Source organism: Anser anser, assembly GCF_964211835.1.
Source record: "Anser anser genome assembly, chromosome: 5".
NCBI classification, from domain to species: Eukaryota; Metazoa; Chordata; class Aves; order Anseriformes; family Anatidae; genus Anser; species Anser anser.
Window position 1 is genome coordinate 1,290,678 of NC_139725.1, and position 13,203 is coordinate 1,303,880.

Consider the following 13,203-nt stretch of genomic DNA (forward strand, 5'->3'; position numbering starts at 1 on the left):
TGGCAGCCTTGCAACTAGATGACCCTTTAGGTCCCTTCCAACCCAAGCCATTCTACGATTCTATAAAGAATATTTGTGGTCCCCCATAGCAGATCTACGAAACACTACCAGAATGGACAGACTACATAAAAAACATGGTTTAAAAACAAACAAAAAAGTCCCCCTAAACAAAGGTGGAGATTGTTTCTTAAGCAAAGAAGAATTTCAGTACTGAATACCTGAAGAGGATGATAGCCTTTTTTCACCTACCACCCAAGAATACAGGGATGCAACTTCTAAAGTGGTTTTTTGTTGTTTTATTGTTTGTTTTGGGTTTTTTTTGGCAGAGTATTGCAAGCAGGAACTTACCATGGAATATATTCCTAACATACAGCATCTCATGTAAAGAACTGCAGGCTTAATTTGCATTTTTGCCCAGAGAAAGTATACATGTAGTTTTGGAATACTTTTCTACATGTCAGGTACCTTCTATATTAGAGCCCTTGTGTTGTGCTTTTTCATGTGCTCATACCATGGCAATGCTTCTGAATGTGCTCTAAGCACTTACCAGAAATGAGTTATCACCTGCACAAGCTTCAGTATCAGGAATTTGGATACAAAGTCTTGTGCTTTGTTGTCCAATGTGCCAACACTTTGTTTGACTCCCTTCACTAACAAGAATAGCTCTTGCAATTATTGCTGAATTGCAATAAAGTAATAGCGGGATACAGTAGCGGGCTCAGAACTGAACAAGTACTGCTATTTTCTACTGGCCACAGCACATCGCACCATTATTTCACCTGCCCTTCATTTAAGAGAAGTTTAGTATTACTTCAGACAATGCCATATCCCCAGTTTGCTAACCTGTTTGCATGGCCAGAGACAATCTTTAAGCACAGGAACCTCACTACAACCCCCAGCACACAGGCTACAGTCCAATGTTTGTTCGTTTTGTAAAGAACTGAAAAAATTAATACTGCTGGCATTGAAATAAGTGTATTCCTATGGTCCAACTTTCAGCTAGCTAGCTGAAAAATCTGACAATATTTAGGGTCATGTGGTATAAAGAAAACTAAAAGCCAGAACAATCATAAAATTTCCTGCCTCGGTTATTTCTGACTATGCTCCTGTGAGCATGGGGCTGGTATCAGATCCAAAATATCAGTACTATTCTCCTGAAACTTTTACAGAGTTAAAATATATCATCATATATATCATCCTATACATCATCCAGCTATGATTACATACGAAGAAATTTATTCACTAGGCAAAAAAAACAAACATGTATAAATACTCATATCCACTCTTAAGAGGCAGGAACACCTACATTTGCTGTCTTTATTTTGCTGTCTTTTTTTTTTAAAAGGATTCTTAACTGAACTATTTCCTTTGAGAAAGTCTCAATAGCATCTCCCTTTATCCTGTTCTCCAACAATTACAGCCTTTGGTAGTCTTTATTAATAGCAATTTTCCACACTGTCTTCTCCTACTTTATTCCTCCAGAAGTTTCCAGCTACAAAAGATATTTACCTTTTCATAAGCATACATTGCTGTCAAAGTTACAGCAATAAATACTGGGATTGTGAATGAATTGCCTGGAAGCACTACAGTTGAATTAAGGATAAAAAAGCACCCACAGAATTTGGAGATGAATGAAGAAAAAACTAATAAAGCAGCAGCCTATGCTATGCCCTACCAAAAAGAAAAGGGAGTCATCTCAACTGCAGGAAAGGAAAAGAATGGTCCCATTTTCCACCCACCCTTTCCTGCCTTCTCTGAGAAGAAGTCAAAACACACCAGCTAGCACAGTATTGCTGGCAACTCCTAACTTCAAATTCAGAAGAGGTTTTTCCTTACCGGTATGATACATTAGTTGTGTTACCTTTTAACATTCTTTTTGCTTAAGTTGTTTAGAGGTGTTGGGAAACACCTGTGAATCATAACATAGAAATTAGGAAGGACTCCTCTAAAAAGGTGATGTGGCCCATAGCCCAGCTGACATGCCTCTACACCAACACACCCAGCATGGGAAACAAGCAAGAGGAGTTGGAAGCCATGGTGCAATTAGAAAACTAGGATTTAATTGCTATCACAGAAATGTGGTGGGACAAATCACATAACTAGAACATTGGAACAGAGGGCTACAAGCTTTACAGGAGAGACAGGCAGGGAAGGAAGGTGGGGGTGTTGCCCTCTATGTTAAGAAATTGATAGATTGTGAACAGTTCCCTGTAATGAACAGCCAAGAGCAGGCTGAGAGCCTGTGGGTAAAAATTAAGGACCAGACCAACAAAGGACCTCTTGTGGTTGGGGTCTACTTACAGGCTGCCCAATTAAGAGGAGCCTGTTGATGAGACTTCTTGCTCCAACTACAGGAAGGATCACACTCAAAGGCTCTCATCCTCCTGGGGGATTGCAGCCACCTGGATGTTTGCTGGAAAAGCCACGTGGCAGAAGTAAGCAATCTTGAAGACTCCTCAAGTCCACTGAAGACAACTTCCTCGCCCAGGTATTAGACAAACCAACCAGAAGAGAAGCATTACTGGACCTGGTGCTCACCAGTGCAGAAGAGCTCAATAAGAGGTTAAGATTGGAAGAAGCCTAGGTTGCAGTGACCACACTCTAGTTGAGTTTGTGATCTTGAGGGATATGAGCCTGGCTAAGAGCAAAATCAGGACCATGACCTTCAGAAGAACCACCTTGCAGCTGCTCAAAGAATTAGTGGATGAGATCCCATGGGACACAGTCCTTAGGGACAGAGGATCTGACTGGAGCTGGCAACTCTTTAAGGATATTTTCCCTGGAATGCAAGAGCTCTCTATTCCCATATGTTATTAAATCAAGCAGGGAAGGTAGGAAACCAGCATGGTTGAGTAAGGATCTGCTGGTCAAACTTCAGCAAAAGAAGAAAATGCACAAATAGTGGGAACATGGCCACATGCCCTGGGAAGAGTGCAGAAATGCTGTCCAGATGTGCAGGGATGGGATCAGGAAAGTGCCAAGGCACTGACAGAACTAAACTTGGCAAGGGATACAAAGAATAACAAGAAGCCATCCTATGAAAGCAAATTACTGAAGAACGACATGATACCTATGCTTTAAAAAAAATAGTTAAGAAACTGGTATTTCCCAGAGTAAATTTAGTTTGACTTTTAATACAAAACAGGCTGAAGTAGGTCCAGAAAGGATACCTACCTTGCAAGACAATGAAGCAAAATCAAATTTAGCATTTAAGGTTCAAGTGTCTGCAATCTTTTAATCTAGTTTTAGAGTACAATTTGTTGCATGCTTGCAACAGCTGAATTGCATCTATTAACCAGCAATACATATTTTCACCAATTATCCAATGACTTATTAATAGCTCCTTCACATGGTGACAGTTCTACCAAATACAACACTGTCTAATGCACACTTTGGAATGCATGAATTCCTATAATGTAGCTACTTTTTGAGCTAATAACAGCTGGGGGGGAAACAATCTAAAAGATGGAAGGATTAGTAAGAGTTCTCTCAAGAGCTCTTGGTATAGAACAGGGATGATCAAAATTACCGGATGACTTATGGGGATAAACTGCCTTTGGAAGAGGAAGCTTCTGTTAAACTGCTACAGAGAAACTGACACTACTGTACTTCCAAATCCACAGGCTGAGGGCTAATCCAACAGTGACACTTGGAAGATACTGTTCATTGGATGGGTGTTGTGCTTTAAGACATCAAGGGCTCCTAAGCACTTCAGAAAAACAAGCATACAAAAAGCCACCTCCCAGATCCTAGCCATCTTGTAAAAAAAAATCTCCTGTCTGAGGCTGGGCAAGAGCTATTATGGAGCAAACAATGGCAGCTCTGTTTGCTTTCAGAGCTACTGCTGCAATATTTAACTCATTGCTTCAGAGGTCTCTATGGCTCTCAAAACAAGTACGAGTCTGTCTGTAGACGAGAAAAAGAACAATTCTCAGATTTTCCAAACACAAATCAAGATACTTAAAAATTTGCCTTCTAATTGCCAAGAGAGCCTGTTGCAGTTCCAGCAAATGTTTAAATACTAAATCCAGCAACTAGGAATGTGCACTGATGTCCTTGAGAATAAATGGCCTGTTTTCTAAATTATCACTGACAAGCATTAGGTCAGCAACATGCTCCTTCCCAATTCAATCATACTGAGATTATCCAGTCACAGGAAATTGGAAGTGTCCATAACCAACCTCTCAAGGACCTGCAACAAACCACAAAGTTCTACAAAACTGAGCCTGATAAACTCACTTCCCCCTTTCCCTAACAGCTTGAACCTAGTCCTAGCAGCAGTGCAACACAAAAAGGTCTACAGATAAGGTGGAAGAAACATTTCATTTGTGTATATTCAGGGGATATAATCCACCTAGACGTCAAATCTGAATGCAACAAGTATTTTCAAGAATTGTACACACGTGCATCCACATCACAGATAAATCATTACAGAAGGTAAAGCCCGTCATGTAGGGCTTCAGCTGTCATATTGGAAGAACACTAGTGCAAGCCAGAATAAAATTTAAGAACTGGATAGATTCAGGCAGCAAAGGAAGTAATATTTAACTCATCTAAACAAAGTTACTGCCAGAAAGACAAGCTTGGGTCGTATCATGTCTCATTTCATCTGGTGCCCTGTTTCCACAAACGTAAATCAATGAATGCTATCAGCAAAATGTCCACATTTTCAACAACCACAAGGGTCAGTGATCTGCCCTATTTGGGCAATACCTACCCAGCATATCACCAAAGAAGGATAGTTTGTTTGTCTTCAAGGTCCAAGGTTATATCCATTGAGAAACCTTATCTGTGAAAGATACCTGTTTTGGAAGACGAGTAGAGACTGAAATGGTGGAACAGTATTTCCTATTGTAAACTGCTTTTGGTGTAAGTTAACCTCAAAACGTATCTATTCCAAACTTGACAGTCATGTGGAAGATTTGGGATTCTTCCCACAACTAGAGAAAGACATTTATCCGTTTTTTAGACTATCATTAACATTCTTATCTCCTCTCTGCAAGGTCATTTTCTTTACTAGCTGTAAGCCACAGTCCCCTGCAGGATAAACCTGCCAAGAAAATTTATCATGTTTCCAGGAGCTGGAAAACATATTGCCAGGTCTGGAAGCTAATTAGAAGAACTACATTTTGAAGAGCTATCAAAACAGGTTTGCTAATTTAATACCAGCTAGCTGGTCTTTCATTTATGCCTGGCAGTATGCTAGACAGTAAGTGTCTCATGCTTCCCTGAAACTATACATGGCAAACATGTGGCTGACACTCGCTGGGTATATTAGAGATTTTCTAAATAATAAATGCTTCGAACTAGCTATATTCTTCAATCTTGAATTGTTCACAGACCAGCCTGCTAGCAATGAAGATACCTGTCTACTTTAAATCATTTAAGTATTGAAACAAGACACCAGTTAGAGCAACTAATATAGTCAGGCCAAAGTTTACATAACTAAGCATATAGATGTATGCCCACAAATCGAGTGGGCTTGATTTTAAAAAAAATCCTCTTGCCCATAGAAATACATTGGATACTAGAAGTTTTTCCTGGACTACAGACTCCACAAGTTATTCTCATCCTGGATAAAATACTATCCTTTCCAGTGCATACATTCAAGTTAAGAAGCGTTATTAAACTGCTTTAGTTTAGGCTTAAGTAATGCTGCATATGAACTATTTAACTACACCACAGCATTCTGATACAGAAATCTAAATTTATATCAGAAGCTGAAGTAGTTCCGTGAACTCCTTTAAGACCCTGACAAAAAAGTACAGTATTCACTCAACTGCTTTAGTAAGACAGTGAACTCGAACCAATTAACCCTATAATTTATTAGCAGAATTTGAAGTAATATTCAGTTTCCCTTTCAAACCAACCCACAAACTATTTGATTTGCAGTTCAAAAACACCTTTGTGAAAACAAGACTCTTAAAAAGCCAGAGCTGTGCCTGAAGTCATGGGGTCTTTAACCTCCTCTAATCTTTCTGTCTTACTGCAGGGAAGGTAAACTCAAGTGGCCTGCACTGAGATATCTCAGCAGAACTTTGTCATTACACAAATTTGATGCATGTAGTTATACAATTAATTCCTATGTGCGTGTTCGCACACCTTTCACCCATAATTTTGATCTTACTACAAGTTTGCGTTCACTTATGCCTCTATTCAGGGATTCTGTACCAGTTAACATGGAAATGACTCTTGACTAGTAAGCATTGTGTTCCACAGAGTACTAGAGAGACCCATGCTCTGCTGTAATTATACTTCCTTTGCAGTAAGGGCACTGAAAAGGAATTAAAAGTTCTTTTAAGAGCTAGTTTAATTCAATTAAGTAAAAGGTTTTTATTATCCCTTTATAATAAGTCACACTTGTAACCGTGATGTTTTTCTAAACTGTTTACTGTTTGAACTTAGTCTTCAAGCACACGTTGAAAGAAAATATCTTTTGACATAATTAACCTCATTTCTCCAAGTTGCACAGAAGGCAAAGGCATAAGTCAGCCCAGGGAAAAAAAAAAGCTATTATAATAAAGCACATACCGCATAAGAGAAAGAACATTTACTGTATATCATCTCCAGCTCACATGCAACTGTGCTTAAGACTTATACCACAAGAACTTCCAAACCTGTTTTAGGAAGCAAGAGCCAGGCTTCAATCAAGATTAACCAAACAGGACCATAGGCCCAGATCATTTTATCTAATTAGAAATCAATATTAGAAGTCTTGGTTGCACTTTTGGTTAGGAAAGCATTACAAGAAAGTCTTACTGTGTATCAAGATAGTTGCGTAAGTTGCCTGCAACATAGATGGACAAAGTAACACTGTCTCACAGTTGCCTACGACTGAAAATGCTGAAGAGGCAAGATGGCTCAATGCTTATTCATTGCATCAAGAAAAGCCAAAGGCATCAATTAAAACTTCATACAAGAGTATTCTGAGAACCGGTCCAGGTATCCACTAGGAAAAGCCTGAACGGCAGCAGGATTATTGCTCCAGTTGTTACTGTGATACTGTCATTTTGCAGTGGCAGGGAAGATTCTTTGAAATAGTTTAGAAAACAAAAAATGCGAAGAGGAAAGGAAGAAACAAAACTAAAGCAACAACAACTGAAACGGATTCACCAGTTTCATAGCTAAGAGACAAAGCTAGGTAATTAAAACCCAGGTTCACGTTCCTCATATTGATCAGCCAGGACAGAGACAACAGCTCAAACTGCAGCCTCTATGACATGCTGTTCAAAACATCAGAAGGCCAAAATGAGCCATTTGAGCTAGTCTTTTAGCAGTATTTCCTTGAACTGTGTGATTACTTTTATTAAAATATTCTGACTGCAAATTCTGTGTTATCTAAAAAAAGCCTTCTTATCCTTCCTTTAAAATTACACATTTATCACAGAATGGGAAGGTGTGAGTCACATTTTACAACAGACATTATACAATGGATCTGAAGTCCTAGGAATCACCACTTCCAGGCTCCTTCTATACTTTCTACAATTTAAAGAAAATCCTAAGCGATCGCTCTTTGTGATCCTCTGAGTTCTCCCAACTGAAATAGTTTCAGGTATTTTAAGAGAGATTTAAAGGTACAAAAATACCGTAATTCCTCATTTGACAGGTACATGTGAATGTTTAGTACTAATTCCCTACACTTCCACAAGAAAATCCTCAAATGCCCTTGATGTTTCACCAAACCCTGGCTTCTAATGCCTTTGTAGTAAAGGACACACCTAGTAAACACACTCACTGCTGATAAGCAGACTGTAAAACAGCTGTAAAAAAAAAGGCAAGTTAAGACTTCCAGAAATTACAGCCATTAAACTTACAGCAGTCCTCCATAACCATGAACTTAGTTCTTTAACATTAAATGAGCCATTTTCAAAATTTTTCATACAAGTATATTGCCATCAAGCAATATAACATTTCAACATGAGTTAATTCAATAGCTTTCCAGTGCAAATCAATGAAGATCCTTTCTTTTCCCATCACATTCCTGCAGATGTGCCTAAGAATACTTCTAGAACCTAAAAATAACCCATTAACAACCATTCTAGTAGGTTATATCTGAAGCCTAATCATATATTTATTAAAAAAATAATTTACCTTTCTTCTTCTCAAAACTTGTAGAATAAAACCCATCAGAAAACTAAAAGACCTTTTTCTGCAGCTTTTGTGTCTTGAAAAAATAGCTCACACACATAAATAGTTAAAGCAAATGCTACTAACCTATTGCCTACCTGTCCTGTTCATAGGACAAACACAAGTGAACATCAATTAAATGACACACAGAGCCCCTATCCCTGTTCTCAGAAGAACTGAGATTTTTTTATTCCAATTCCGTAGCTGTTATTGATTATGTAGATGATATGGGCTCCACACGTTACTTGGATCTATCCATTACGCCCATTTTGTAAATTTGTAGGAATTCCTGTGCAAACATCAAGCTAAGCAAAGACACAGAAAGGTTGGCATGATGTAGTTTGTGTATAGGTAACACCAAAGGCTGCTTACCAAAACCTACTAGACACAGTCTTTCTAACCACACCCTAAGGAAAAACACAATAGGGCACCCAAATGGAGTCACATTCTTTGAAAAGGTTTTGAAAAAGCTCAAAGGCGAGGAGGAAGTTTTATAAAAGAAAGCCTCATAAGAAACCCCATGTTGGACATACTCAGATAAGAAGGAAAAAAAAAAGAGTATCTATTTGATTCAGAAAGACAGTGCTTGCTAGGACTGCTTGCAACTTCCACACTTTCAAAGTCTGGAGGCTAAATAAAACCTAGCTGGAAGACTGCATTACAGCCAGATTGCTGCAAGGCTTAAAATTAGCAACTGGGAGAAACAGTATGGATGTACATGATAGCACTAACCATGCCCAGCCATTAAAGTACTACATGAGATAAGCCATCCATCCATCTACAGAGTACCAAAGTAGCACAGAGTACCAAAGTAGCAAAGTTCAAGTTTTGATGCTACTGGTTCCTTTTCAAAAGGTTTGCATTTTAAAATTCCACGGCCGCTCTGCATCCTACAGACAAGAGGCATGTTTTACCAAACACAAACCTTCCTCAGACACTGAATATTTTGGCACACACACAAAAAGAAAACTAACACATTATTTCAGGTGAGAAGCTAGCCAAACCTGAGCTCCCTGCAATGATACAGCTGTGCCTTTGACTACATCTAGCATGTTCTCTAGCACTTGGTAGCTAGCTTCAGAGGAGCTTTAGTTCAGCCTGTCAGGAGCTAAGAGGTTCTACGGATAGACACTTCCATCTCCTCCATTTCCAGGAGATATGTTAGTACACGTATTTCAAGACATGCGTTACTCCAACTTTTAAAGGTATTGTCAGGAAACACACTAGAGAACTGACACTTAGTGATGCTCTCTGCTCACACCTAGCCAGCAGACATCCTATACGCTTGCAAAAAAAAAAAATCTGAGGAACACCAAGTACTGGATGAAGAGAAAACATTCACTGTTACCAGATTCACAGTTCTGCCTCATTCCTAACTTATTTTCAAGTATCAGCTCTTAGGGAGAATTAAGATGGTTTGTACCACTGTAATTATTGGAAGGAAAGGAGTATTTAGCAAACATACACCTCTACATTAATCAGTCACACAAAATGGAAAACAACTGCATATGGTGCATTTACCGTTGAAACTATTGTCTCTGGTAAACTTCATTAGACCTGCAGCCCTGCATAAGGTAACTAAACCCAGTACTCGCAGTAAAAAGTTACAGACCTGCATTTGCATATTGCTTTTACAGTTTGTTCTAGCTGTTGCAGAACTATACAGCCAATCTTTCATATCCAGTTTTAGGAGTTTTTGGGTGGGGAAAGCGCATTTTTTTAATGATTTATATTTGAGTAGGTGGTACAAAAACAGAGTAGAAAAACTGAAGATATGAGATCTTAGAAATATACTCCTAATACATAACCTGCAAGTTGTTAAAGTATTGGTACCTCAGTTATGAGGTGTATACAAGATATCACAAATTGGAGGAGATAAGGGCAGGGGCATTTCAAGCTTGCTTGTACAGACTGATGTCCTAGCCAGTAAAACTCTTACATGCTCCAACTCTGTTTTAATTACTACTAAAACAGTTATAAAAATATCAAAAGCTTCCAGTTGCTACAGCTCTAAAGTAGATTAATTGAAATTAAAGGTTTCTACCTCCCTGGGACTCAGGCTGGCTTCAATTCCAAGCCTGCTACCAGTCAGTGTGCCTCTACTGTTAGCCACCCATCAGCCCCACTCCCCGGCCCAACGCGGCTCCTTCTCCACGCGGGCCCCGAGGCCCTCCCAGGCTCCCCAACCGGTCATGGGCCGCCGCGACTTCCGATCTCCTCCTCACGAGCAGGACTGCCGTTTGCGGAACGAGGCCATTTCCCTTCTCGTCCCCGTCCCCCGTGCCGGGCCGAGAAGCTCGTGGCCTCCCCCCGCACGGCCACCTCCGGCGACGTTTCCGAGAAGGGGGAACCGCCGGGCCGAGATGCCGATGCCGGGCCCGGGCCCGGGCCCGGCTGCAGGTGGAGCGGCGGCCGCAGGCCTCGACCACGCGAGAGCGCGACGGCACCAGGACGGGATCCCACCCCGTTTATAAGTATCGAACCGAGCTCCCCGGCCCTCAGGGCCCCCCTCCTCAGGGCCCCCCTCCTCAGGGCCCCCCTCCTCAGGGCCCCCCTCCTCAGGGCCCCCCTCCTCAGGGCCCCCCTCCTCAGGGCCCCCCTCCTCAGGGCCCCCCTCCTCAGGGCCCCCCTCCTCAGGGCCCCCCTCCTCAGGGCCCCCCTCCTCAGGGCCCCCCTCCTCAGGGCCCCCCTCCTCAGGGCCCCCCCGCCGCCAGCCCCCGGAAGCGCACGACAGCGGCGGCCGACTACCCCACCGCCTCGCCTCGCCTCGCAGGACCGGCGCCGGCCGGGGAGGGGGGTGGGGGGCGGCGCGGCGCAGCCTAGCCTAGCCCGGCGGCCGCTACCTGCTGCGGGCGGCGACCCCCGCCGAGCCCCGTGCGCTGCTCCCCGGACGCGCGCCCCCGCGCCAGCCGCCGTTCCCCTGCGCTATGAGCCACCCCGCGCAGCGGTCCTAAAAGAGCCGCTCCCGTTGGCCGTTGCGCACGCGGCTCGCGCCCGCCCATTGGCTCTCGGCCCTGCCGCTCCTAGGGACGAGGACGCCGGGGGTTGGCGGCCGGGCGGGAGTCACACCCAGCGACCCTGAGGCGGCCTCCGCCACGCCGGCTCCGTGAGGAGGGCCGGAGGCCTTCGCCGCTCGCCCGTTGTCGCCCTGCAGTGCTTTCGTATGTGTGAAATTGCTGGGGGCTGGAGCAGTGCGGCGCTAGGCCGGCTTCGGTTGTAACTGGCTGAATTGACGCTTGAGAAACGTTCGGCAGCTTGCGCCTGCCAGCCAGCCAAACGCCCCTGGACCCTGTGCCCTGCTGTAATTACCGGCCTATTGCCCATACACATCGCACCTCTGCTACAAAACCCATTGTGCTACATTACCCCACGTTTGTTACCAAATATCGCCAGGCCATACAGGGCAATGTGCCGTTGTGCCATGCCCTGTCACCATACACCATTCGTTTCACAACTACGCATTGCACAGGTGGACATGCATCAGATTAAAAAAAAATCAAGTGTTCAAAAATTAGGAAATACCCAATATGAGCTTGCCCAACTGGTATTAGCTCACATTACAGTGCATATAAATTATTATATGAGAACTGCTGTAAACATTGACTTTGCTTGTGCAACTGCATGCTACTTTTCGGAACAGTTTCTGCCTGATCCAGGCCATTAGAATGGGAGGTGTGCTCATGTAATCAGCAGCTATTCAATTTATGTTTTCCTCATTGTTTGATGAGTCTCCCGTGATTTATTTATTACATAGCAGTTAAACCATACTCTGGATATGAAAACATTAATCTCTTAACAGAGCACTTAGAATCACACAACGCTGGACTCTATCAGAATATCTAGTGGGCAGTTTTTCAAAGACGTTATTCCTCAGGTTAATACCTGCTTATTAAAGCTGAAGCATTATCCGATCATCTGCTATACAGGAGAACCAGGAAACCCAGGCAGTGCACAGGTCTGAGTTCAAATCTCCCACGATCCTGCTGAAAGATTTTACTACTTCGCTATAGCTATTACGGCACCGATGTTTCACTTTCTTGTTCTGGTGAAATCCTGACATATTGTAGTCTTTCTGACTATAGGAATGAATGCCTATGTGAAATAGGCATTTCAGATTCCCCTGTATGGTGGAGCCCATAGCAGCTCAGAGATACAGTTGCAGAATTACTTCCAGTGCATATGTACTCTTTGGAAAGATTATTAAAAAAAGAAAAAAAAAAAAAAGAAAAAAAAAAGAAAAAAAAGTCCACATCCTATCAGGCACATACAAATTATTACAGTGGTTCAATTTGGGTGCATTTTTCAGAAGTCACTTTGTAAAATGTGTGTATGACATCAGCTGGAAGTAAATGGCAGGTATTAGTGGTATTTCAACAAGGGCAAAGCAGTCTGTTTTGTCCAGTCTCATTTTCTCATTTGATAACAGCTAAAAAATGGTGGGGTTTTAAACTTTCTATATAATAAATGCTGTATAATCTAATGATTGTCATAGCTCATTAATGATATGTTATAATGCAATGACAATACCTTAGCTGATGCACTCAATATGAATTGTAGTCTATAATAATAATAATAAAGCAATTTTGGCATCAGAACTTTAAATCAAATTTCTTGGCAGAATAGGGGAAAACCAGAAAAATACATGTAGAAGTTATCAAGCATGTAATCGATAGGCTGAAATTCACAGGTTTTCTTCACATTCATGGGTTCTGTGGGCTCCATACCTCTGACAAGATCACCATGTCATCAGCACACATCAGGTCCGTGCAGCACCACGAGGTGACTTAGTGGCAACACAGCAGAGCACAACATCACAAAGCTACCTTCAATGCCATCAGATCATTACAAGTATAAGAACAGCCAAAGCACAGCATTATCCATTTGCACTGATAATTGGTGAGTTCTGTTCAGTGAACTCAAAATATCAACATGTTTCAATGTAGTAACATTTTTCTGACTCAGTCTCTTACTGCACTAGGACAAAATGTCTCAACAAAGCAAAGCATCGCAGTGATATGGAGTGAGTTCACAATGCTGTAAAACTTTTTCAGCTTCTCAAGAGCCTTAGAAATTTTA

The 13,203-nt window shown here is 42.0% G+C and overlaps 1 protein-coding gene across 4 annotated transcripts in view; it reads right to left on the reverse strand.

The window, feature by feature from the left end:
• Nucleotides 1-11,124, reverse strand: part of FAR1 (fatty acyl-CoA reductase 1) — a 37,880-nt gene extending 26,756 nt beyond the window's left edge. The window contains exon 1 of one of the 4 annotated variants that reach the window (XM_083836704.1): nucleotides 10,971-11,124. The gene's annotated coding sequence lies outside the window, so the exon portion shown is untranslated. Of the gene's footprint in view, nucleotides 1-4,717; nucleotides 10,246-10,314; nucleotides 10,339-10,970 lie in introns of those variants that run through there. The other 3 variants (XM_083836705.1, XM_083836707.1, XM_083836706.1) reach the window with 3 other exon arrangements.
• Nucleotides 11,125-13,203: the final 2,079 nt, after the last annotated feature.